Below are 27,476 nucleotides of genomic sequence, written 5' to 3'. Positions count from 1 at the left end.
GTGCTGTTCTTACCCTGAATTAACACTTGGTGCTAGAAATTGAAACTGAATGTGATTCAACTCCGTTTAGGAAGTTTAATTGAACCCTAGTTTGCCATGCAAGGAAAACACTCTGCTTTTGAGAAACGGGCACTCTTGCACTCTCCTGTTTTTGCTATAGGGGCAATACAGTGAGTTAGCTCAGAACAAAAGAACTGAGCATCCTACACAAATGTGGCATATCTCGTTCAACTCAGTATTGGAATCTAAGTAAAACAGGAGCTTCTCTTCAATCTAATACACTGTACTTGCTGGGAATAGAGGTGAATGCAATTTGCCTGTATATGGCCAGATTAGCACAAGAGTTGTGTTCTTACACAGAATTAACACTTGCTGATAGGACTTGAAACTGAATGATATTCAACTACGTTTAGGAAGTTTAATTGAACCCTTGTGTGTTATACAAGGAAAACACTCTGCTTTTGAGAAACGTGCATTCTTGCACTCTCCTGTGATTTCTCTAGGGCCAGTACAGTGAGCTAGATCAGAACAAAAAAACTGTGCTTCCTACACAAACGGGGCATATCTAGTTCAACTCAGTATTGGGAACTAAGTAAAACAGAAGCTTCTCTTCAGTACAATACAATGTACTTGCTGGGAACAGACCCGAATGCTATTTGCACTGTGTTTTGCCAGAATAGCACAAGAGTGATGTTCTTACCCTGATTAACACTTGCTTCTACAATTTGAATCTGAATGTGATTCAACTCCGTTTAGGAAGTTTAATTGAACCCTAGTGTGCCATACAAAGAAAACACTCTGCTTTTGAGAAATGGGCATTCATACACTGTCCTGTGTTTCCTATAGGGGCAATACAGTGACCTAGCTCAGAACAAAAGAACTCTGCTTCCTAAACAAACGGGGCATAACTATTCATCTCAGTATTTGAAAATAAGTAAAACAAGAGCTTCTCTTAAGTCCAATACACTGTACTTGCTGGTAACAGACGCCAATGCTATTTGAACTGTGTGTGGCCAGATTAGCACAAGAATGGTGTTCTTACCCTGAAATAAACTTGCTGCTATAACTTGAAACTGAATGGGATTCAACTCCGTTTAGGAAGTTTAATTGAACCACAGTGTGCCATACAAGGAAAACACTCTGCCTTTGAGAAACTGGAATTCTTGCACTCTCCTGTGTTTCCACTAGGGCCATTACAGTGAGCTAGCTCAGAACAAAATAACTGTGATTCCTACAGAAACAGGGAATATCTATTTCAACTCCGTATTGCAAACTAAGTAAAACAGAAGCTTCTCTTCTGTCGAATACACTGTACTAACTGGGAGCAGAAACGAATGCTATTTGCACTGTGTATAGCCAGAATACCACAAGAGTGCTGTTCTTACCCTGAATTAACACTTGCTGCTAGAACTTGAATCTGAATGTGATTCAACTCCGTTTATTAAGTTTAATTGAACCCTAGTGTGCAATACAAGTAAAGCATTCTGCTTTTGATAAATGGGCATTCTTGCTCTCTCCTTTGTTTCCTATAGGGGAAATACAATGAGCTAGCTTAGAACAAAAGAACTGCCCTTCCTACACAAAGGGGGCATATCTAGTTCAACTCAGGATTGGAAACTCAGTAAAACAGGAGCTTCTTTTCAGTCCAATACACTGTACTTGCTGGGAACAGACGGAAATGCTATTTGAAATGTGTATGGCCAGATTAGCACAAGAATGGTGTCTTACCCTGAATTAACACTTGCTGCTAGAACTTTAAACTGAATTTGATTCAAATACTTTTAGGAAGTTTAATTGAATGCTTATTTGCCTTTCAATGAAAACCTTCTGCCTTTGAGAAATGGGCATTCTTGCACTTGTTTCCTATAGGGCAAGTACATTGAGCTAGCTCAGAACAAAAGAAGTGTGATTCCTATACAAACGGGGCATATCTCGTTCATCTCCGAATTGCAAACTAAGTAAAACAGCAGCTTCTCTTCTGCCCAATACACTGTACTTACTGGGAATAGACAGGAATGATATTTGCACTGTGTATTGCCAGAATAGCACAAGAGTTATGTTCTTACACTGAATTAACACTTGCCTCTAGACATGAAACTGAATGTGATTCAACTCCTTTTAGGAAGTTTAATTGAACACTAGTTTGCCTTTCAATGAGAACCCTCTGCCTTTGAGAAATGGGCATTCTTGCACTGTCCTGTGTTTCCTATAGGACCAGTACAGTGTGCTAGCTCAGAAGAAAAGAACTGTCCTTCCTACACAAACGGGGCATATCTCGTTCAACTCAGTATTGGAAACTAAGTAAAAAAGAAGCTTCTCTTCAGTCCAATACACTGTACTTGCTGGGAACAGACGCGAATGCTATTTGCACTCTGTATGGCCTGATTAACACAAGAGTGGTTTCAAACCCTGAATTAATACTTGCTGCTAGAACTTCAAACTGAATGTGATTCAACTCCCGATTAACAAAAGAGTGGTGTTCTTATCCTAAATTAACACTAGCTGTAAGAAGTTGAAACTGAATGTGATTCAACTCCTTTTAGGAAGTTTAAATGAACGCTAGTTTGTCATACCAGGAAAAAACTCTGCTTTTGAGAATCGGGCATTCTTGCACACTCATCTGTTTCCTATAGGGCCAGTACAGTGAGCCAGCTCAGAACAAAAGAACTATGATTCCTACACAAACGGGGCATCTAGTTCAACTCAGCATTGGAAATTAAGTAAAACAGGAGCTTCTCTTCAGTCCAATACACTGTACTTGCTGGGAACAGACACGAATGCTATTTGTACTGTGTATGGCCAGAATAGCACAAGAATGGTGTTCTTTCCCTGAATGAACACTTGCTGCCAAAACTTGAAACTGAATGTGATTCAACTACTTTTAGTAAGTTTAATTTAACCCTAGTGTGCCATACAAGGGATACACTCTGTTTTTGAGAAACGGGCATTCTTGCACTCTACTGTGTTTCCTATAGGGCCAGTACAGTGAGGTAGCTCAGAACAAAAGAAATGTGCTTCCTACACAAACAGGGCCTATCTGGTTCAACTCAGTATTGGAAACTAAGTACAATAGGAGCTTCTCTTCTGTCCAATACACTTACTTGCTGGGAACAGACATGAATGCTGTTTGTACTGTGTATAGCCACAATAGCACAAGAGTAGTGTTCTTACTCTGAATTAACAATTGCTGCTAGAACTTGAAATTGAATGTGATTCAACTCCTTTTAGGAAGTTTAATTGAATGCCAGTTTGTCATATCAGGAAAACACTCTTCTTTTGATAAACTGGCATTTTTGTACTCTCTTTTTTTTGCTATAGGAGCAATACAGTGAGCTAGCTCAGAACAAAAGAACAGAGCTTCCTACACAAATGTGGCATTGTTGTGCCCTGATCATGACCCCCAGAGAGACCACCAAAGACGAGCATGCCAGAATGCAAAAGCAAGTTTTAATTCTGGATATCCAAAAGCAATACAAGCCTAGGTAGGGACTTCGTCCAATACATCCTACGCAGTGGAGGCTGGAGGAAGCGTCCACCTGTCTGCAAGCTCAGTTTTTAAAGGGAAAAGTCACAAGGTTACATCATTTAGGGGTGCTAGTACGGGTACAATTCTGATTGGCTCGCTTCCAAGGACTTCTAGAAATTACTTCTAAGGGAGTGGTTGCCCGCCACCATCTTTCATTGGCTGCCCTCATGTGGAGGCATCTCTGTGATCAGTTACCCTGGAAACCAGGGAGAGGACATTCCATAGTCTGGCAGGCATTACCTCGTGACTATCTTGTGGCTCTGTACTTTTACACTTCCTGGTTTCTGGAATCTGAACTGACTGGTCTCAGTAACTTCTGGCCTGTTCCAGTAACTTATGGCCTGTAGCTAAAAGGAGCAGTCTTAGGCCTTTAATTTTGGGGTGAGAGCATTTTGGTCTTATTTTGGTTCCACATTTCCCCCTTCTCATGTGCCTAATGGAACCCAATCATGGGTTTTGGACAGTTAGCTCCTAAGTATCCCTCTCTAATAATGGCCATGTATAGTTAGCCATCTTGTCTCTATGCCAGGGAGTTTTCTTTTGACCCAGCATTTCAGCCTTTTCTGAACAGGGAATATGGGTGATGTATTCTCTTCTGGAACTGCTTCGAGCTGGCATTGGGGCGCCGATGTCAGGGGGCCCCAAAAGGCTGAAAAGCTAGTCAAAGACTGGGCAAGGGGGCATTTGTCAGAAGCATGTAGCTGCCTGACCCCATAGGGACAGACAGGGAAGAACCATATTAGCTGGGCTGGTCCACGTCAGCTTTTAGCAAGTTTGGAGCTCACAGTCATCTGGAGCAGTGGAGTCAGCAACTGAAACCTGGAGGTGACTGCCAGCCAAACGGAAATCTGTTGAGACAAATTTAAACTAGGAACAGAAGTTAAAATTTATGAACTTATTTGGAACCCTTAGGTCCATACCCTTAGTAATGGGAAAATCAGTGGTCCCAAGACCAGGAGAGAGGAAAAATACCATCTTTAGGAATACTTATCTGGGGTCCTTTTGACCTCTGAGAAGTGGGTCTAGGTTTTTATGACTCTTTTGATCCTTTGAGGCCTACTTACAAAATGACATAAAAGTTTTAGATACATTAGTATTACTAATCTATACTGAAATCCATATTGTATGACATCTAAAACAAATCCAAAATATTGAGCTTGTAACTGAACAGTAAATAGTCATTGCTCTCCCAGCTCATCAGGACTCCTAAATGTTAAGCTCTGAACCATAGAATAGGAGAGTAATCTGAAACTTATCTCATTTTAGACTCACATCTGAACTTTTATGACTTACTTAAACTTTTATATCTTAGAACATTTTCCTAAAAGTGAGCTAACAAGAAAGCTATAGCCTTGCATGAGGATCTGGTTGATGCTGACATGCTGACAAAGTTAGAGCTAGCCTGGCCATCAGTACTGTCAGAGATCTGAGAAGGATAAACTATATCTGAGTGCAGACCAAGAAGCTTCCAATCCTATAAATTACAGGGACCAATCCCTACCCAGGTCTCCATAGCGTTGGACGCACCAGTCAGAACAGCATCAATCTTCTTCCGCCATCAGGTCCAAAAGGCAGAGTATTTTTTCCTGTGGAATAGGGACATGGAAGACTGACCTTGATCAGGCAAAAGGGTGTAATCAATTCCAGTGTCCTACTGCTTGTCCACAGTCTGGGCTGGGTCCTGGCGGCAGGCGTTGCATTGGGGCATTTTGCCCTGTGGTCAGCGTTGTCATATTTCAGGCAGAGACGTTGTGGTGCCTTGTACGTAATCTTCTTTGGAGACCTTGGGTCACTGCTAGGATCTGGAAGCCTGTCTGATATAGTAAGCTTTTAGATCAACATTTAAATGCCATATTCTGCAGATCTCTGAAGTATGAGGGCTGTTCAGGTATATCTGAATAGACAAACTTTGTTTCTAATTACTTGTTTCAAGCTAAACCCTGAAAACATATGCAAGAGACTGAGTAAATGAGTAAACTTACATCAGTACTTACTTACCCTGACTACAATTAAAAAACTTGATTACTTATGACTGACTATTTATGTTCTCTAACAGTCTACAAAAGTAGCCTAAAAACAATGCTTTTAAGTTGAAGCTCTTCTAGCATCAAATACAGGTTCAGTAAAGAAACCAAAACAAAATATCATTATACAACATTCATTTATAATCTTTTTGGTTCTTTTACTTAGAGGCTTGGATGATTTCTTTGACCCTGCCTTTGGCAGCACATACATAGCCTGTCTGCTCCATTTTATTATGGCTGGTGCTTCTGGTGATCATCACCTGGCACTGGAATTTTTTTAAAACTGCTAAGGTCCACCACTGCAACTAGACTCTTTTTGGAACTCTAGTCCTGCCATACATTTGCAAACCTCAGCTGTTTCCTATGATTCCTTTATGTTACAAAGTTTAGCTGCCAGAGCAAGGTATATTCCTGTGTATAAAAGCATTGATGTTCAGCTTTAATATTTACTAAGTATCTTATTTATTAAACATATGTTACCATCTATTTAAATTCTCTAGAAACTTGCTGTTGAACACTTGGTAAAAACATAAGTATCAGGTGTTAACCCGAGTAGATCTTTATAACCTTAGTAAAAGATGGCTGCTAGCCACATGGCTGCCCATGAGGTCACCAGCCAAGATGGAGGGAGCCACGTGGTTGCTGTTCAAAGCTCGTTTTTCTAAACAATAATTACTTGCACACATACACATAGTTGGATCCAAGTTACACACATACATACATACAGTTAAAGCTTGCTTACATTTTCAAGTCACATACCTGTATACATACACACATAAGCAGTTTGCAGAATCATTAGCCATTTTTAAGATGAAAACCAATAAGAATTAACTTTCAAATTCAGTATTTGCAGGTATAAGAAACCATAACAGTTTACATCACATCACCTCTGACTTCTACAACCTTCCATGTACCCTCAGTCTGTTCCTTTGATCCCTCAGACATTTACTCTAGACAAATTTTACCTTTTCTTTTCCTTCAAAACAGAAACTCTTACCAAAGTCTTTCTTGTGATTTCCCTCAGTACTGTAGAATATATTGTCAAGTTACAATATTTAAAACAAGAACAGAAATACATGCACATACCATAACAAGAATAACTCAATTTGCATCAGCACTGTACCACAGACAAATGGTTGGTGACATTCCATTCTTGGAGCCAGACCTTGATCAGGTTTTAGCCCCAGGGCAGGTCTTGGGAGCCCCACCCAACAGCATGGAAGAGGAGGACAGGGAAAGCATGCACCATGGAGACAAAAGATTGCTGTTAACCTCAGATTTTCAAGAACACGAGAATGACAGGCTGAAAGTGACTCCACGCCCTGGCTGGACCCACAGACCTGTAGGCCACTCCTCAGCTGTGACCCTGGAGGGGCAGTTAGTTCTCCACCAGCCCCCACACTGAGCTCCTTGAGGCTCCTGCTGGCTCCTGCCAGCTCTGCCCCATGTCCACACAGGAGCCCAGCCAGAACCTGCCGGCCATATCTGAGCCCCACAGTGTTCACAGCCCACTCTAGCACAAAGCCATGCCTAGTTCCCATGCAGCCAAGCCTCTACTCCACAGCTTTTTGAGCGAGCTGGGGCCCCGAACCCACTGCATCTAGGCCCCGTGATGCTCACAGGCTGCCTAGCCCTCTCAGCGGGGCCCCGGGTCCCCGAAGTAGCAGCTGTGCAGCCGCTGCCTCCTGGACTCATTGCAAGCTTTCTGCTGCCTGCTGCCTGTGCTCTGGTCAGAGAGAGCAAGAAAAGCAATGTTAGGTTAGTCTGTGCTTCGGCTGGCAATCGGCCCACAAGTCCCAATGCACACACAAGCTCAGGCATAAAACATTCACACATGTGGCCACAGTTCTCACACATTTAACAAATCACACTGACGAACAAGATAGGCAGACAAAAAGGAAGAATAAGGGCCCTACAGATGGTCCAGGCAGACGAGAGTCCGGAGAGGGAGCCTCGATAATGCCAAAGACCTACAGATGGGACAGGGACAATTCAACAGAGTCTCCCGATCCCCAGATGGATCCAAACAGACGGACCCCTCATGGGCATCTCCCGATACCCAGACGGATCCAAACAGACGGACCCCTCACGGGCATCCTAACAGACGGACCCCTCTTGGGCGTCCTATGACGGGGGGACCTGTGAGGACCCCCACATCCTGATGAGGGGTTGGAATGTCTTCCAACTCCTCCAGGTCACCTCACAGGTGCGTCCACCAAGGTGAGCCTGTCAGATTCAACCGCCGGCTTCGGATAAGAGAACGAAAGTAAAAGGAAAGCAAAAACAAGAAAATGGAGCGCTCTTACCGATCGGTGCAGATGGACCTCCAGAGCTCTTAGGTGTCCCGGCGGGGGGTCTTTGGGGATCCCGGACGAGCCCCCAAAAGTTGTGCCCAGATCGTGACCCCCAGAGAGACCACCAAAGACGAGCATGCCGGAATGCAAAAGCAAGGTTTAATTCTGGATATCCAAAAGCAATACAAGCCTAGGCAGGGACTTCGTCCAATACATCCAACGCAGTGGAGGCTGGAGGAAGCACCCACCTGTCTGCAAGCTCAGTTTTTAAAGGGAAAAGTCACAAGGTTACATCATTTAGGGGTGCTAGTACGGGTACAATTCTGATTGGCTCGCTTCTAGGGACTTCTAGAAATTACTTCTAAGGGAGTGGTTGCCCGCCACCATCTTTCATTGGCTGCCCTCAGGTGGAGGCATCTCTGTGATCAGTTACCCTGGAAACCAGGGAGAGGACATTCCATAGTCTGGCAGGCATTACCTCGTGACTATCTTGTGGCTCTGTACTTTTACACTTCCTGGTTTCTGGAATCTGAACTGACTGGTCTCAGTAACTTCTGGCCTGTTCCAGTAACTTATGGCCTGTAGCTAAAAGGAGCAGTCTTAGGCCTTTAGTTTTGGGGTGAGAGCATTTTGGTCTTATTTTGGTTCCACAGCATATCTAGTTCAACTCAGTATTAGAAACTAAGTAAAATAGGAGCTTCTCTTCAGTCCAACACACTGTACTTGCTGGGAACCGATGTGAATGCAATTTTTACTGAGAATGGCCAGTGTAGCACAAGAGTGGTGTTCTTACCCTGAATTAACACTGGTGCTAGAACTTGAAACTGAATGTGATTCAACTCCTTTTAGGAAGTTTAATTGAATGCTTGTTTGCCTTTCAATGAAAACCCTCTGCCTTTGAGAAATGGGCATTCTTGCACTCTCCTGTGTTTCCCATAGGGCCAGGACAGTGAGCTAGCTCAGAACAAAAGAACTGTAATTCCTACCCAAAGGGGCATATCTAGTTCAACTCTGAATTGCAAACTAAGTAAAACAGCAGCTTCTCTTCTGTCCAATACACTGTACTTACTGGGAACAGACACGAATGATATTTGCACAGTGTATTGCCAGAATAGCACAAGAGTGATGTTCTTACACTTAAATAACACTTGCTCCTAGACTTGAAACTGAATGTGATTCAACTCCGTTTAGGAAGTTAAATTGAACCCTATCTTGCCATACAAGAAAAACACTCTGCTTTTGAGAAACGTGCATTCTTGTAATCTCCTGTGTTTCCTCTAGGGGCAGTACAGTGAGCTAGCTCAGAACAAAAGTACTAAGCTTCTTACACAAACAGGGCATATCTAGTTCAACTCAGTATTGGAATCTAAGGAAAACAGGAGCTTCTCTTCAGCCAATGCACTGTACTTGCTGGGAACAGACCCGAATGCTATTTGCACTGTGTATGCCAGAATAGCACAAAAGTGGTGTTCTTACCCTGAATTAACATTTGTTTCTAGACTTGAATCTGAATGTGATTCAACTCCGTTTATTTAGTTTAATTGAACCCTAGTGTGCCATACAAGGAAAACACTCTGCTTTTGAGAAACGGGCATTCTTACACTCTCTTGTGGTTCCTATAGGGGCAATATAGTGAGCTAGCTCAGAACATAGAACTGTGCTTCCTACACAAATGGGGCATATCTAGTCTACTCGGTATTGGAAAATAAATAAAACAGGAGCTTCTCTTAAGTCCAAAACACTGTACTTGCTGGGAACAAACGGGAATGCTATTTGAACTGTGTATGGCCAGATTAGCACAAGAGTGGTGTTCTTACCCTGAATTAAACTTGCTGCTAGAACTTCAAACTAAATGTGATTCAACTCATTTTAGGAAGTTTAATTGAACGCTAGTTTGCCTTTCAATGAAAACATTCTGCCTTTGAGAAAAGGGCATTCTTGCACTCTCCTCTGTTTCCTATAGGGATAGTACAGTGAGCTAGCTCAGAACAAAACAACTGTGCTTCCTACACAACGGGGCATATCTAGTTCACCTCAACATTTCAAACTAAATAAAACAGGAGCTTCTCTTCAGTCCAACACACTGTACTTGCTGGGAACAGATGTGAATGCTATATGTACTGAGTATGGCCAGAGTAGCACAAGAGTGGTGTTCTTTCCCTGAATTTACACTGGCTGCTAGAACTTGAAACTGAATGTGAATCAAATCTATTAAGGACATTTAATTGAACCATAGTGCTCCATACAAGGAAAACACTCTGCTTTAGAGAAACGTGCATTCTTGTACTCTCCTGTGTTTCCTCTAGGGCAGGTTCTATGAGCTAGCTCAGAACAAAAGAACTAAGCTTCCTATACAAAATGGCATATCTAGTTCAACTCAGTATTGGAATCTAAGTAATACATGAGCTTTTCTTCAGCCAATACAATGTACTTGCTGGGAACAGACACGAATGCTATTTGTACTGTGTATTGCCAGAATAGCACAAGAGTGGTGTTCTTACCCTGAATTAACACTTGCTGCTAGAACTTGAATTGAATGTGATTCAACTCCTTTTAGGAAGTTTAATTGAATGCTTGTTTGCCTTTCAATGAAAACCCTCTCCCTTGATAAATGGGCATTCTTGCACTCTCCTGTGTTTCCCATAGTGTGGGCGCCATGGGCCCTGGCCCCCGACTGGGAGTGGCTGCGGCCTTGCTTGCTTGACCTTGATCAGAATTCCTCCCTATTCGGATTCCCTGCCGGTATCCACCCTTCTGAATGCTTAAAGGAAGTTCCTTGTGTCCTCCCTATTTGGATTCCCTGCCGGTATCCACCCTTCTGAATGCTTAAGGGAAGTTCCTTGTTGTGTATCCTGTATTTTGGGCGTTAACTACTTAGATGCTAGATGGTCGAACATTGAGTCTGGAATGTAGACCATTGACAGCGAACTTCTGCCCTCCGGGGGTTCCCCCATTTGTGCTGTAAGCCTGTACGTATTTAAGGTTTCTCCCCTCTTTCAATAAATGGCATTCGACATCCAAACGTACGAATGACTCGCTGTCTTTTGTCTCTATTTTTTAATCCGCAGCCCTTCGCTCAGACGTGGTGAACGGTTAGTGGTGACGCGGGCGTTACCGCTACAAATGGAGGTCCCACCGAGATCTGAGAAAGAAAGGACCAGCTGACGGACACTCTTGGAAGGCCGGCCGGCATTTTAAAGGTAAGAGTGGATTGAAATGTTGAAATGGGTGCAGGTAGCTCACAGTCAGTTAATTGGACTGTTGAAGCAGGAAGGCACCAAAGTTAAGTAAGGGCAAGACAGCTAAAGATTTTAAATAAAAACGAAAATCTTCCCAAAAGAGAAGAGGGAAGGAAAGGAAATTTCCTGTTAGAAAAGGGAGAAAAATTTTAATCAAGAAAAAAGGATTTTCCCGGTAAAAAGGGGAAAAATTTTTGAAACTAGGCCTAAAGATTTGGGCCCTGTAGAGGAAGGATGAAGAAAAGAGAGAAGCCTCTTCCCAGTGGTAATGGAGGATGTAAAGACTTTTTCCAACTGTAGAGTTTTCAGGATAGCTGAAACTCTGAGCTCTTCCCGCCGGTGCAGAGCGGCAGCATCTGAATTACAAAGAATCGACAGGTAGGCCTCATTGCTGCTGGCTGAACAACAAGCGAGCCCAGAGCTTAAAGTTTTGCTGTCTGTTTGCTTAATTTTGTTTCAAATGTTTTTTATTTTTCCCTCAGAGTGGGAATAATTCAATATTTAGGATCCCTTCGTGGGAAATGTTTTTCTGTTTTCCCTTATGGTGGGAATAACTCATTGTTAGGTAGTCCCTTCATGGGAGTAGGAAGTTTAAATGTGTTTGTGTGTGCGGGGCGCGCCCAGCGGCTGTGGCGGACAAAGGCGTGTGCAGCACATACAAGATAGCCCGAAGCAGCGGGCAGACAGGTACACGCCGGTGGGAGGCAGGGCCGTGATGGAGTGCGGCCCAGACAGGCGCTGGCAATAGAGCCTGAGCACTGGACAGAGCCAGTGAGCTGGGGCCCAAAAGAGACTAGCACTAAAAGTTTAACCGGGCCTAACTTCTGGTGAAATATGGTTTCAGGACATTGGATGCTAAGTCAATGCTGTTTGAATAAAAGATGTTCTGTTCTTTTGATTGTCTTAATAAATGTTTGGATGAATGTTTGATCCTCATGGTAGATAAACTAAAGGAACAAAATTCATAATTTTAAACTATATATTAGGTGTGCTCTTGTCTGTTGATCATTACTGAAAATTTGGCTCTGCAATTTAAGTTGCTTTCTAGAAATTCTTGGTTTAATTCTATAAAAATATAACACCTAAAATGGATTGGGTTGTTAGCTGATTAAATAATGTTGCTAAGATAAACCCATAAATAATAATCTCTTACTGATAAAGAGGTTACAAAATTATTTTTCCAGTAAATAAAATACAGGTATATTGTTTGGTCCACATTGTTAATAATTGGCTATTTGTGCTAATGTGTTATTTGGGATCTATAAAAAGGAATCCTCTTTTTAAGATTTTATAAAAATACTCAAGAGTATTACCTAAAGTTTACCTTTTCAAATCCTATAGAGATTGTATTTAATGCTTTTATAATTGGCATATGTAAAAAGGACCATGAAAACAGAAGCTGGTGATAGAATTGCTCAATTATTATTGCTTTCATATTTTAAATTCAAAATGGCGCTGATATATAGAACTAGAGGCTTTGGAAGTACAGGACAAACAGTTATCAATGATAAACAGCCTAAATTAAAAATAAAATTATATGGGATTGAGATTGGAAGATTATTGGATTCTGGTACTGGATATATCTATAATTTCACAAGAATTCTGAGATCCCAATTGGCCCCTTAAAAATTCCACCTCTAACCTACAAGGTATCGGCACAGCTCAAATGCCATTACAGAGCAGGCTACTTTTAAATTGAAAGGATGAGGAAGCTCATGTAGGAACTTTTCAACCCTTTGTGCTACCTGACATTCCAGTGAACTTGTGGGGACGGGATGTGTTAAATGGTATAAGAACAGTGCTTACTACACAGCCTGTACAACAGATGCTGAAGAGTCAGGGCTACTGCCCGGACAAAGGCTTAGGGAAAATGTTACAAGGAGACCCGCTCCCTGTGGCAGACAAAAACTGTCTCACTAGGGGTCCTGGCGATACTAGAGGATTAGGGTCTTTTCCATAGGGCACTGCACAGCAGCCTTCAATAATACAACCGATAAAAATCACTTGAAAAAGTGATGACCCTGCATGGGTGAAACAATGGCCCCTTGCTAAGGAAAAATTGGAGGCTGCGTATGCATTGGTTAAGGAGCAGTTAGATGCTGGACATATCATTCCTTCCACTTCACCTTGGAACTCACCTATATTTGTTATTAAAAAGAAATCAGGAAAATGGAGGCTGTTACAGGATCTTAGAGCTGTAAATAAAACCATGCTTCTCATGGGAGCAACACAGCCTGGCCTGCCTGCCCCTGTGGCAATTCCTAAGCATTGGCACTTAATTGTGGTTGACTTGAGGGATTGTTTCTTCACCATTCCTTTGCATCCCGAGGACAGTCCTCGCTTTGCTTTCAGTGTTCCTTCAGAAAATCTTAAGGAACCTTATCAGAGATATCAGTGGGTGGTATTGCCTCAAGGAATGGCCAATAGCCCTACTATATGTCAAATTTATGTGTCTTTGGCCCTAGCTCCAGTTCGAAAAGCTTTTCCAGGTGTTTATATTATTCACTATATGGATGATATATTAATGGCTGCTAAAGATAAAAAACTTGTTTTTGATGCCTTTTCTTATTTACAAGAGGTTCTTAGCTTGGCTAATTTACAGATAGCCCCAGAAAAGGTACAGGTATCTTTTCCCTATCATTATTTAGGTCATGAATTGTTACGCACGGGCATACGCCCACAAAAGATTACTCTGCGTATGGATCAGCTACGCACACTTAATGATTTCCAAACCTTTCTGGGAGATATTCAATGGCTTCGGCCCACTTTAAAAATTCCAACAGGTCAGCTTCGCCCCTTGTATGATGTCTTAAAGGGCGACCCTGACCCTTCATCTCCCCGTAAATTAACAGCTGAAGGACGTGTAGCCCTACAACGTGTGCAAGAGGCCCTGGAACAGGCTCACGTACAGTATATAGATCTTAATTCTCCCTTATTGTATTTGTGTAAAGAATCATTGTCTTAATGCTTTTGCTTACATGGGAGTGCCAAAATGCATAAAAACTGATAATGGTCCCGCCTACAGTAGTACGGGATTTTCAAAATTCTGCCAAGATTTTTCTATTGTTAATAAGACTGGTATTCCTTATAATCCTCAAGGGCAGGCTATAGTAGAACGCTGCCATCGTACCTTAAAAACTTATATTGCTAAAGTAAAAAAGGGGGAGTTAGGGGCTCATCTTTCCTCTCCACATTCTATTCTTTCCCTTGTTTTATATATTTTAAATTTTTTATCGGTGGATTCTGCTGGAGTATCTGCTGCAGATAAGCACTGGAGGGCTCCTGTTGCAAATCATCCTCTGGTGCAATGGAAAGATCTTTCTACTGGCACTTGGAGGGGACCCGATCTGGTGTTGGTGTGGGCCCGGGGATCTGTTTGTGTCTTTCCACAGGACAATGAAGTTCCTCTCTGGGTTCCTGAACGCTGTGTGCGCCCTGTGGCTGCTGCTGAATCCCAACATGGCAGAGACCTATTGGGCCTTCGTAAAAAACTCTCCCCTTCTGATGCCAATGGGGATTGAGAGCCCAATACGGCCAGCCTTGACAAACATTATTCTAAGCCTAGGAACTGTAGCCATGTGGTTGGATTCCTCAGAAGGTAATGTATGGTAACTTTTTTCAAAAAACATTGAGAATGTACCACACCTTGGAGATTAAGGATAACTCTGAAGGTCAATGAACTTCAGTTGTAAACAGTAGCATACCAGCTAAGCCTTTTTCGCATTTTGCAACCCCCCTCAAGCTGGTGTAGTACCTACTTTTCAGGAATGGCTCTGTGCAACATTTATTTGCCTCCTGAAATTCATCTAGCCTTTCTGAAGATACCTCAAAATTTGTGAGCCTGAATGTGGCCATTATTGAGGCCATTAGTTCTACTCCTTGTTTGCTGTTTTTGTTTTCTGTTTTCTTTGTTTCTTAGTTGTTCTCTTGCAGACCTGCCAGCCTAAGTAGTGCTGGGATCAAGAAAAATGGGCCTTGGTGGTTCGTGTTCCTGGAGCCGTGTCCATGCCAGTGGACCGTGGCAGCTAGACACAGATGATGTTCACACGCTCCAGAAGAGACTCTGACATCGCTGTTGCAGCAGTGGTCACTGCTGCTATTGTTTCTGGGATTGCTATTTCATAATTGGTTACTACAGCTAGCACAATGGAGACCCTGGCAGCAAAAGTAGCTACCACAGTTAGTTAATCTTTCTTCTTATTGGGCATGACAAATTTAATTCCACTTTTATACATTATAATTGGCTTTGTAAGTTGTAAAAAATTATTAAAACTCAAGTTCCATTTGCTTATGGGATACCACCTTACAAGGACTCCTATTTACAGCAAGGCTCGTTTTAGAAGGGAGTGGTTCAATTGCCTTTAGCCTCCTGGCCATGGGTGGGTTCGGACTTCTGTTGGTCTTTTCTGTGTCGCACAGATTGCAAGCCCAGTGCCACTTTGAGATCTTTGGCGGCAGTCACTCTACAGCTCACATGGTTGAGTCTGTATGATAATGAGTATTCAGAGACGGGTAATGCTTGGGCCGCTGCCACCAACCTAAGACAGAGCACTTGTGTGGCCTGGGCAAGTGTCTCTATGACGGGTAAGGTGGTCTGCTGGTCCCACGCAACCTAAGTCAGAAGCTCATTTAATAAAAAGGGGGGAACTGTGGGCGCCATGGGCCCTGGCCCCCGACTGGGAGTGGCTGCGGCCTTGCTTGCTTGACCTTGATCAGAATTCCTCCCTATTCGGATTCCCTGCCGGTATCCACCCTTCTGAATGCTTAAAGGAAGTTCCTTGTGTCCTCCCTATTTGGATTCCCTGCCGGTATCCACCCTTCTGAATGCTTAAGGGAAGTTCCTTGTTGTGTATCCTGTATTTTGGGCGTTAACTACTTAGATGCTAGATGGTCGAACATTGAGTCTGGAATGTAGACCATTGACAGCGAACTTCTGCCCTCCGGGGGTTCCCCCATTTGTGCTGTAAGCCTGTACGTATTTAAGGTTTCTCCCCTCTTTCAATAAATGGCATTCGACATCCAAACGTACGAATGACTCGCTGTCTTTTGTCTCTATTTTTTAATCCGCAGCCCTTCGCTCAGACGTGGTGAACGGTTAGCGGTGACGCGGGCGTTACCGCTACACCATAGGGCCAGGACAGTGAGCTATCTCAGAACAAAAGAACTGTGATTCCTACCCAAAGGGGCATATCTAGTTCAATCTGAATTGCAAACTAAGTAAAAGAGCAGCTTCTCTTCTGTCCAATACACTGTACTTACTGGGAACAGACAGGAATGATATTTGCACAGTGTATTGCCAGAATAGCACAAGAGTCATGTTCTTACACTGAATTAACACTTGCTGCTAGACTTGAAACTGAATGTGATTCAACTCCGTTTAGGAAGTTAAATTGAACCCTATCTTGCCATACAATAAAAACACTCTGCTTTTGAGAAACGTGCATTCTTGTAATCTCCTGTGTTTCCTCTAGGCCCAGTACTGTGAGCTAGCTCAGAACAAAAGAACTAAGCTTCTTACACAAACAGGGCATATCTAGTTCAACTCAGTATTGGAATCTAAGTAAAACAGGAGCTTCTCTTCAGCAAATGCACTGTATTTGATGGGAACAGACTCGAATGCTATTTATACTGTGTATGGCCAGAATAGCACAAGAGTGCTGTTCTTAGCCTGAATTAACACTTGTTTCTAGACTTGAATCTGAATGTGATTCAACTCCGTTTATATAGTTTAATTGACCCTAGTGTGCCATACAAGGAAAACACTCTGTTTTTGAGAAACGGGCATTCTTGCACTCTCTTGTGTTTCCTATAGGGGCAATACAGTGAGCTAGCTCAGAACAAAAGAACTGAGCTTCCTACACAAATGTTGCATATCTAGTTCAACTCAGTATTGGAAACTAAGTAAAATGGGAGCTTCTCTTAAGTCAATACACTTAACTTGCTGGGAACAGTCGGGAATGCTATTTGAACTGTGTATGGCCAGATTAGCACAAGAGTAGTGTTCTTACACTGAATTAAACTTGCTGCTAGAACTTATAACTGAATGTGATTCAACTCCTTTTAGGAAGTTTAATTGAAGGCTATATTGCCTTACAATGAAAACACTAGGCCTTTGAGAAAAGGGCATTCTTGCACTCTCCTGTGTTTCCTGTAGTGATAGTACAGTGAGCTAAATCAGAACTAAAGAAATGTGATTTCTACACAAACGGGGCTTATCTAGTTCAACTCAGTATTTGAAACTAAATAAAACCTAAGCTTCTCTTCAGTCCAATACACTGTACTTGCTGGGAACAGACACGAATGCTATTTGCACTGTGTATGGCCAGAATAGCACAAGAGTGGTGTTCTTAACCTGAATTAACACTTGCTGCTAGAACTTGAAACTGAATGTGAATCAACTCCTTTTAGGAAGTTTAATTGAACGCTAGTTTGCCTTTCAATGAAAACATTCTGCCTTTGAGAAAAGGGCATTCTTGCACTCTCCTGTGTTTCCTAATGGGATAGTACAGAGAGCTAGCTCAGAACAAAAGAACTGTGCTTCCTACACCTCGGGGCATATCTAGTTCACCTCAACATTTCAAACTAAATGACACAGGTGCTTCTCTTCAGTCCAACACACTGTACTTTCTGGGACCAGATGTGAATGCTATTTGAACTGAGTATGGCCAGAGTAGCACAAGAGTGGTGTTCTTACCCTGAATTAACACTGGCTGCTAGAACTTGAATCTGAATGTGATTCAACTCCTTTTAGGAAGTTTAATTGAAACCTAGTTTGCCTTACAATGAAAACACTCTGCCTTTTAGAAAGGGGCATTCTTGCACTCTCCTGTGTTTCCTATAGGGGCAATATAGTGAGCTAGCTCAGAACAAAAGAACTGTGCTTCCTACACAAACAGGGCATATCTAGTTCAACTCAGTATTTGAAACTAAGTAAAACAGAAGCTTCCCTAAGAACAATAACTTTACTTGCTATGAACAGACATGAATGGTATTTTTACTGTGTATGGCCAGATTAGCACAAGAGTGGTTTCCTACCCTGAATTAACACTTGCTGCTATAACTTGAACCTGAATGTGATTCAACTCTGTTTAGGAAGTTTAATGGAACTCTAGTTTGCCATACAAGGAAAACACTCTGCTTTTGAAAAAAAGGGCATTCTTGCACTCTCCTGTTTCTGCTATAGGGACAATACAGTGAGCAGGCTCAGAAAAAAAAGACCCGTGCTTCCTACACAAACCGGGCATATCTAGTTCAACTCAGTATTGGAAACTAACTAAAACAGGAGCGTCTTTTCTGTCCAATACCCTGTACTTGCTGGAAACAGAGGGGAATGCTATTTAACTGTATATAGCCAGATTAACACAAGAGTGGTGTTCTTACCCTGAACTAACACTTGCTGCTAGAAATTGAAACTTAATGTGATTCAACTCCTTTTAGGAAGTTTAATTGTACCCTAGTTTGCCTTAAAATGAAAACACTCTACATTTAGAAAGGGATAATCTTACACTCTCATGTGTTTCCTATTGGGCGAGTACAGTGAGCTAGTTCAGAACAAAAGAACTGTGCTTCCTACACAAACGGTGCATATGTAGCTCACCTGAACATTGCAAACTAAATAAAAAAGGAGCTTCTATTCAGTCCAATACACTGTACTTGCTGGGAACAGACGGGAATGCTTTTTGCACTGTGTATGGCGAGAATAGCACAAGAGTGGTGCTCTTACCCTGATATACACTTGTTGATAGAACTTGAAACTGAATGTGATTCAACTCTGTTCAGGAAGTTTAATTGTACTCTAGTTTGCCATACAAGGAAAACACTCTGCTTTTGAGAAACGAGCATTCTTGTACTGTCCTGTTTTGCTATAGGAGCAATACAGTGACCTAACTCAGAATAAAAGAATTGAGCAGCCTACACAAATGTCACATATCTCATTCAACTCAGTATTGGAAACAAAGTAAAACAGGAGCTTCTCTTCATTCCAATACACTGTACTTGCTGGGAACAGAGGCGAATGCTATTTGCCTATATATGGCCAGATTAGCACAAGAGTGGTGTTCTTACCCTGAATTAACACTTGCTGCTAGAACTTTAAACTGAATTTGATTCATATACTTTTAGGAAGTTTAATTGAATGCTTGTTTGCCTTTCAATGAAAAACCTCTGCCTTTGAGAAATGGGCATTCTTGCACTCTCCTGTGTTTCCTATAGGGCAAGTATGTTGAGCTAGCTCAGAACAAAAGAACTGTGATTCTTACACAAACGGGGCATATCTAGTTCAACCCCGAATTAAAAAATAAGTAAAACAGCAGCTTCTCTTCTGTCCAATACACTGTACTTACTGGGAACAGACACGAATGATATTTGCACTGTTTATTGCCAGAATAGCACAAGAGTGATGTTCTTACACTGAATTAACACTTGCTGCTAGACTTGAAACTGAATGTGATTCAACTCCCTTTAGGAAGTTTAATTGTTCCCTACAGTGCCATACAAGGAAAACACTCTGCTTTTGAGAAACGTGCATTCTTGCACTCTCCTGTGTTTCCTCTAGAGCCAGTACTGTGAGCTAGCTCAGAACAAAAGAACTAAGCTTCCTACACAAACAGGGCACATCTAGTTCAACTGAGTATTGGAATCTAAGTAAAAAAGGAGCTTCTCTTCAGCCAATACACTGTACTTGCTGGGAACATACGCCAATGCTATTTGCACTGTATGGCCAGAATAGCACAAGAGTGGTGTTCTTACCTGAAATAACACTTTCTGCTAGAACCAGAAACTGAATGTGATTCAACTACTTTTAGTAAGTTTAATTGAATACTAGTTTGCCTTACAATGAAAACAATCTGGTTTTGAGAAAGGGGCATTCTTGCACTGTCCTGTATATCCTATAGGGCCACTACAGTGAGCTAGCTCAGAAAAAAAACTGAGCTTCCTACACAAATGGGGCATATCTAGTTCAACTCAGCATTGGAAGGTAAGTAAAACAGGTGCTTGTCTTCATTCCAATACTCTGTAAGTGCTCAGAAAAGACGTGAATGCTATTTGGACTGTGTATGGCCCAATTAGCACAAGAGTGGTGTTCTTACCCTGAATAACACTAGCTGCTAGAACTTGAAAAAGAATGTGATTCAACTCCTTTTTGGAAGTTTAATTGAACGCTAGTTTGTCATACCAGGAAAACACTCTGCTTTTGAGAATCGGGCATTCTTGCACACTCCTGTGTTTCCTATAGGGCCAGTACAGAGAGCCAGCTCAGAATAAAAGAACTGTTTTTTCTATACAAACGGGGAATCTAGTTCAACTCAGTATTGGAAACTAAGTAAAACAGGAGCTTCTCTTCATTCAAATACACTGTACTTACTGGGAAGAGACACGAATGCTATTTGCACTGTGTAGTTCCAGAGTAGCATAAGAGTGGTGTTCTTACCCTGAATTAACACTTGCTGCTAGAACTTGAAACTGAATGTGATTCAACTCCTTTTAGGAAGTTTAATTGAAAGCTAGTTTGTCATTCAATGAAAACACTCTGCTTTTGAGAAACTGGCATTCTTGCACTCTCCTGTGTTTCCTATTGGGCCGGTACAGTGAGCTAGTTCAGAACAAAAGAACTGTGATTCCTACATAAACGAGGCATATCTAGTTCAATTCAGTATTGGAAACTAAGTAAAACAGGAGCTTCTCTTCAGTCCAATACACTGTACTTGCTGAAAACAGACGCGATTGCTATATGCACTGTTTATGGCCAGAATAGCACAAGAGTGGTGTTCTTATCCTGAATTAAACTTGCTGCTAGAACTTGAAACTGAATGTGATTCAACTCCTTTTAGGAAGTTTAATTGAACGCTAGTTTGCCTTACAATGAAAACACTCTGCCTTTTAGAAAGGGACATTCTTGCACTCTCCTGTGTTTCCTATTGGGACAGTACAGTGAGCTAGTTCAGAACAAAAGAACTCTGCTTCCTACACAAAAGGGGCATATCTAGTTCACCTCAACATCGCAAACTAAATAAAACAGGAGCTTCTCTTCAGTCCAATACACTGTATAGCTGGGAACAGATGTGAATGCTATTTGTACTGAGTATGAGTATGGCCAGAGTAGCACAAGAGTGGTGTTCTTACCCTGAATTAACACTGGCTGCTAGAACTTGAATCTGAATGTGATTCAAATCTATTGAGGAAGTTTAATTGAACCCTAGAGCTCCATACAAGGAAAACACTCTGCTTTAGAGAAACGTGCATTCTTGTACTCTCCTGTGTTTCCTCTAGGGCCAGTACTGTGAGCTATCTCAGAACAAAAGAACTAAGCTTCCTACACAAACGCGGCGTATCTAGTTAAACTCAGTATTGGAATCTAAGTAAAACAGGAGCTTCTCTTCAGTCAATACACTGTACTTGCTGGGAACAGACGCGAATGCTATTTGCACTGTGTATGGCCAGAATAGCACAAGAGTGGTGTTCTTACCCTGAATTAACACTTGCTGCTAGAACTTGAAACTGAATATGATTCAACTCCTTTTAGGAAGTTTAATTGAATGCTATTTTGACATACAAGGAAAACACTCTCCATTTGAGAAACGGGCATCTTGCACTCTCCTTTTTTCCTATAGGGCCAGTACACTGAGCTAACTCAGAACAAAAGAACTGTGATTCCTACACAAACGGGGAATATCTAGTTCAACTCCATATTGCAAACTAAGTAAAACAGCAGCTTCTCTTTTGTCCAATACCCTGTACTTACTGGGAACAGACATGAATGATATTTGCACTGTGTATTGCAAGAATAGCACAAGAGTGATGTTCTTACACTGAATTAACACTTGCTGCTAGACTTGAAACTGAATGTGATTCAACTCCGTTTAGGAAGTTTAATTGTTCCCTACAGTGCCATACCAGGGAAACACTCTGCTTTTGAGAAACGTGCATTCTTGTACTATCCTGTGTTTCCTCAAAGGCTAGTACTGTGAGCTAGCTCAGAACAAAAGAACTAAGCTTCCTACACAAACAGGGCACATCTAGTTCAACTCAGTATTGGAATCTAAGTAAAACAGGAGCTTCTCTTCAGCCAATGCACTGTACTTGCTGCGAACAGACGCAAATGCTATTTGCACTGTGTATGGCCAGAATAGCACAAGAGTGTTGTTCTTACCCTGAATTAACACTGGCTGCTAGAACTTGAAAATGAATGTGATTCAACTCCATTTAGGATGTTTAATTGAACCCTAGTCGTCCATACAAGGAAAACACTCTGCCTTTTAAAAAGGGGCATTCTTGCACTCTCCTGTGTTTCCTATAGGGCCAGTACAGTGAGCTAGCTCAGAACAAAAGAACTGTGCTTCCTACACAAATGGGGCATATCTAGTTCAACTCAGTATTGGAAATTAAGTAAAACATGACCTTCTCTTCAGTCCAATACTGTACTTGCTGGGACCAGACACGAATGCTATTAGCACTGTGTAGTGCCAGAGTAGCACCAGAGTGGTGTTCTTACCCTGAATTAACACTTCCTGCTAGAACTTGATACTGAATGTGATTCAAATCCATTTAGAAAGTTTAATTGAATCCCAGTGTGCCATAGAAGGAAAACACTCTGCATTTGAGAAAAGGGCATTCTTGCACTCTCCTGTGTTTCCTATAGGGGCAATACGTTTTGCTATCTCAGAACAAAAGAACTGCGCTTCCTACACAAATGTTGCATATCTAGTTCAACTCAGTATTGGAAACTAAGTAAAACAGGAGCTTCTCTTAAGTCCAATACACTGTACTTGCTGGGAAAAGTGGGGAATGCTATTTGAACTGTGTATGGCCAGATTAGCAAAAGAGTGGTGCTCTTACCCTGAATTAAACTTGCTGCTAGAACTTCAAAGTGAATGTGATTCAACTCCTTTCAGGAAGTTTAATTGAACGCTAATTTGCCTTTCAATGAAAACACTCTGCCTTTGAGAAATGGGCATTTTTGCAATCTGTTGTGCTTCCTAAAGGGGCAATACAGTGAGCTAGCTCAGAACAAATGAACTGTGTTTTCCACACAAATGGGGCATATCTAATTCAACTCTGTAATGGAAAATAAGTAAAACAGAGCTTCTCTTCAGTCCAATATACTGGCTGCTAGAACTTGAAACTGAATGTGATTCAAATCTATTAAGGAAGTTTAATTGAACCCTAGTGCTCCATACAAGGAAAACACTCTGCTTTTGAGAAACGTGCATTCTTGTACTCTCCTGTGTTTCCTCTAGGGCCAGTACTGTGAGCTAGCTCAGAACAAAAGAACTAAGCTTCCTACGCAAACTTGGCATATCTAGTTCAACTCAGTATAGGAATCTAAGTAATACAAGAGCTTCTCTTCAGCCAACACAATGTACTTGCTGGGAACAGACAAGAATGCTATTTGCATTGTGTATGCCCAGAATAGCACAAGAGTAGTGTTCTTACCTTGAATTAACACTTGCTGCTAGAACTTGAATCTGAATGTCATTCAACTCGGTTTATTAAGTTTAATTGAACCCTAGTGTGCCATACAGGGAAAACACTCTGCTTTTGAGAAAGCAGCATTCTTGCACTCTCTTGTGCTTCCTAAAGGGGCAATACAGTGAGCTAGCTCAGAACAAAAGAACTGTGCTTCCCACACAAATGGGGCATATCTAGTTCAACTCTGCAATGGAAAATAAGTAAAAGAGGAGCTTCTCTTCGTCCAAAACACTGTACTTGTGGGGAACAGACAGGAATGGTATTTGAATGGAGAGCTAGTTCAGAACAAAAGAATTGTGCTTCCTACACAAACAGCGCATATCTAGTTCACCTCAACATTTCAAACTAAATAAAATAGGAGCTTCTCTTCAGTCCAATACTCTGTACTTGCTGGGAACAAAAGTGAATGCTATTTGCACCCTGTATGGCCAAAGTAGCACAAGAGTAGTGTTCTTACCCTGAATAAACACTTGCTGCTAGAACTTGACACTGAATCTGATTCAACTCTTTTTAGAGAGTTTAATTGAACCCTAGTGTGCCATACAATGAAAACACTCTGCTTTTCAGAAACGGGCATTCTTGCACTCTCCTGTCTTTCCTATAGGGCCAGTACAGTGAGCCACTCAGAAAAAAAGAACTGTGCTTCCTACACAAAGGGGTAATATCTAGTTCAACTCAGTATTGGAAACTAAGTAAAACAGGAGCTTCTCTTAAGTCTGATACACTGTACTTGCTGGGAACAGACTGGAATGCCATTTGAAATGTGTATGGCCAGATTAGCACAAGAGTGGTGTTCTTACCCTGAAATAAACTTGCTGCTAAAACTTGAAACTGAATGTGAATCAACTCCTTTTAGGAAGTTTAATTGAACGTTAGTTTGCCTTTCAATGAAAACACTCTGCCTTTGAGAAATGGGCATTCTTGCACTCTCCTGTGTTTCCTATAGGGCCAGGACAGTGAGCTAGTTCAGAACAAAAGAACTGTGCTTCCTACACAAACGGGGCATATCTAGTTTAACTCAGTATTGGAAACTAAGTAAAAACGAAGCTTCTCTTCAGTCCAATACCCTGTACTTGCTGGGAAAAGACTCGAATGATATTTGTACTGTGTATGGCCAGATTAACACAAAAGTTGTGTTATTACCCTGAATTAACACTGGCTGCTAGAACTTGAAACTGAATGTGATTCAACTCCGTTTAGAAAGTTTAATTCAACCCTAGTGAGCCATACAAGGAAAACACTCTGCTTTTGAGAAACGAGCTTTCTTGCAATCTCCAGAGTTTCCTATAGGGCCACTATAGTGAGCTAGCTCAGAAAAAAAGGAATTGTGCTTCCTACACAAATGGGGCATATCTAGTTCATCTCAGTATTGGAAACTAAGTAAAACAGGAGCTTCTGTTCTGTCCAATACACTGTACTTGCTGGGAACTGACGCGGTTGCTATTTGCACTGTGTATGGCCGGATTAGCACAAGAGTGGTGTTCTTACCCTGAATTAAGACTTGCTGCTAGAACTTGAAACTGAATGTGATTCAACTCCATTCAGGAAGTTTAATTGAACCCTTGTTTGCCATACAAGGAAAACACTCTGTTTTTGTAAAAGCGCATTCTTGCACTCTCCTGTTTTTGCTATTGGGGCAATACAGTGACCTACCTCAGAACAAAAGAACTGTGCTTCCTACACAAACCGGGCATATCTCGTTCAACTAGTATTGGAAACTAAGTAAAACAGGAGCGTCTCTTCTGTCCAATACACTGTACTTGCTGGGAACAGAGGCGAATGCTATTTACCTGTATATGGCCACATTAGCACAAGAGTGGTGTTCTTACCCTGAATTAACACTAGCTGCTAGAACTTGAAAGTGAATGTGATTCATCTCCCTTGAGGAAGTTTATTTGAACCCTAGTTTGCCTAACAATGAAAGCACTCTGCCTTTTAGGAACGGACATTCTTGCACTCTCCTGTAATTCCTATGGGCCAGTACAGTGAGCTACCTCAGAACAAAAGAACTGTGCTTCCTACACAAACGGGGCATATCTAGTTCAACTCAGTATTGCAAACTAAGTAAAACAGGAGCTTCTGTTCAGTCCAATATACTGTACTTGCTGGGAACAGACGCGAATGCTATTTGCACTGTGTATGGCCAGAATAGCACAAGAGTGGTGTTCTTACACTGTATTAAACTTGCTGCTAGAACTTGAAACTGAATGTGATTCAACTCCTTTTAGTAAGTTTAATTGAACCCTAGTTTGCCTTACAACGAAAACACTCTGCCTTTTAGAAAGGGGTATTCTTGCACTCTCCTGTGTTTCCTTTAGGGCCAGTACAGTGAGCTGTCTCAGAACAAAAGAACTGTGCTTCCAACACTCACGAGGCATACCTACTTCAACTCAGAATTGGCAACTGACTAGAATAGGAGTTTCTCTTCAGTCCAAAACACTGTACTTGCTGGGAACAGACACAAGTGCTATTTGCACTGTATATGGCCAGAAGATCACACTAGTAGCATTTCGTACCCTGTATTAAAACTTGCTCCTATAACTTGAAAGTGAATGTGAATCAAATCCTTTTAGGAAGTTTAATTGAACCCTAGCTTTCCTTACACGAAAAACTCTCTGCTTTTGAGAATCGGGCATTCTTGTACTCTACTGTGTTTCCTACATGGCCAGAACAGTGAGCTGGCTCAGAACAAAAGAACTGTGCTTCCTTTGCAAATGGGGCATATCTAATTAAACTCAGCATTCCAATCTGACAAAAATAGGAGCTTCTCTTCAATCCAATAATTGTACTTCCTGGGAACAGACTGGAGTGCTATTACAATGTGTTGGTCAGGAGAGCACATGACACTTGCTTCTAGAACTTGAAAATCAATGTGATTCAACTCCGTTCAGGAACGTTAATTGAAATCTAGTTTGCATTACAAGAAAAACACTCTGCTTTTGAAAAAAGGTTACTCTGGTACTCTTCTGTGTTTCCTCTAGAGTCACAACAGTGTGCTGGCTCAAAACAAAAGAACTGTGATTCCAACACACAGGAGACATACCTAGCTCAACTCAGCATTGGAAACTGACTAGAATAGGAGCTTCTCTTCAGTGCAATACACTGTAATTGCTGGGAACAGACGAAAGTGAGACTTACACTGTGTATGGCCAGAGGAGCACAAGAGTGGCTGTTCATACCCTCTATTACAAGTTGCTGCTAGAACTTGAAACCAAATGTGTTTCAAATTCGTTTAGGAAGGTTAATTGAACCCTAGCTTGCCTTACAAGAAAAACACTCTGCTTTTGAGAAACCGGCACTCTTGTACTCTACTGTGTTTCATATAGGGCCAAAAACGTGAGTTGGCTCAGAACAAAAGAACTGTTCTTCCTATACCAACGGGGCATATCTAGTTCAACTCAGTATTGCAAACTAAGTAAAACAGCAGCTTCTCTTCAGTCCAATACACTGTACTTGCTGGGAACAGACGCAAATGCTATTTGCACTGTGTATGGCCAGAATAGCACATGAGTGGTGTTCTGGCCGTGAATTAACACTTGCTGCTAGAACTTGAAACTGAAAGTGATTCAACTCCGTTAAGGAAGGTTAATTGAACCCTAGATTGCTTACAAGAAAAAAACTCTGCTTTTGAAAAACGGGCACTCTTGTACTCTACTGTGTTTTCTATAGGGCCAGTACAGTAAGCTGGCACACAACATAAGAACTGTGCTTCCTACACAAAAGGGGCATATATAGCTCAACTCAGTATTCGAAACTGAGTAAAATAGGAGCGCCTCTAGAGTCTAATTCACTGTACTTGCAGGTAATAGACGCGAGATATACTTGCACTGTGCATGGCCAGGAGAGCACAAGAGTGGCTGTTCTTACCTTGAATTAACACTTGCTGCTAGAATGTGAAACTGAATATGATTTAACTCCGATTAAG

The sequence above is a fragment of the Peromyscus maniculatus genome, chromosome 6 (genome assembly GCF_049852395.1).
Source record: "Peromyscus maniculatus bairdii isolate BWxNUB_F1_BW_parent chromosome 6, HU_Pman_BW_mat_3.1, whole genome shotgun sequence".
In the NCBI taxonomy this organism is placed as follows: Eukaryota; Metazoa; Chordata; class Mammalia; order Rodentia; family Cricetidae; genus Peromyscus; species Peromyscus maniculatus.
The sequence above is the reverse complement of the archived record's forward strand: the minus strand, read 5'-3'. Positions refer to the sequence as shown.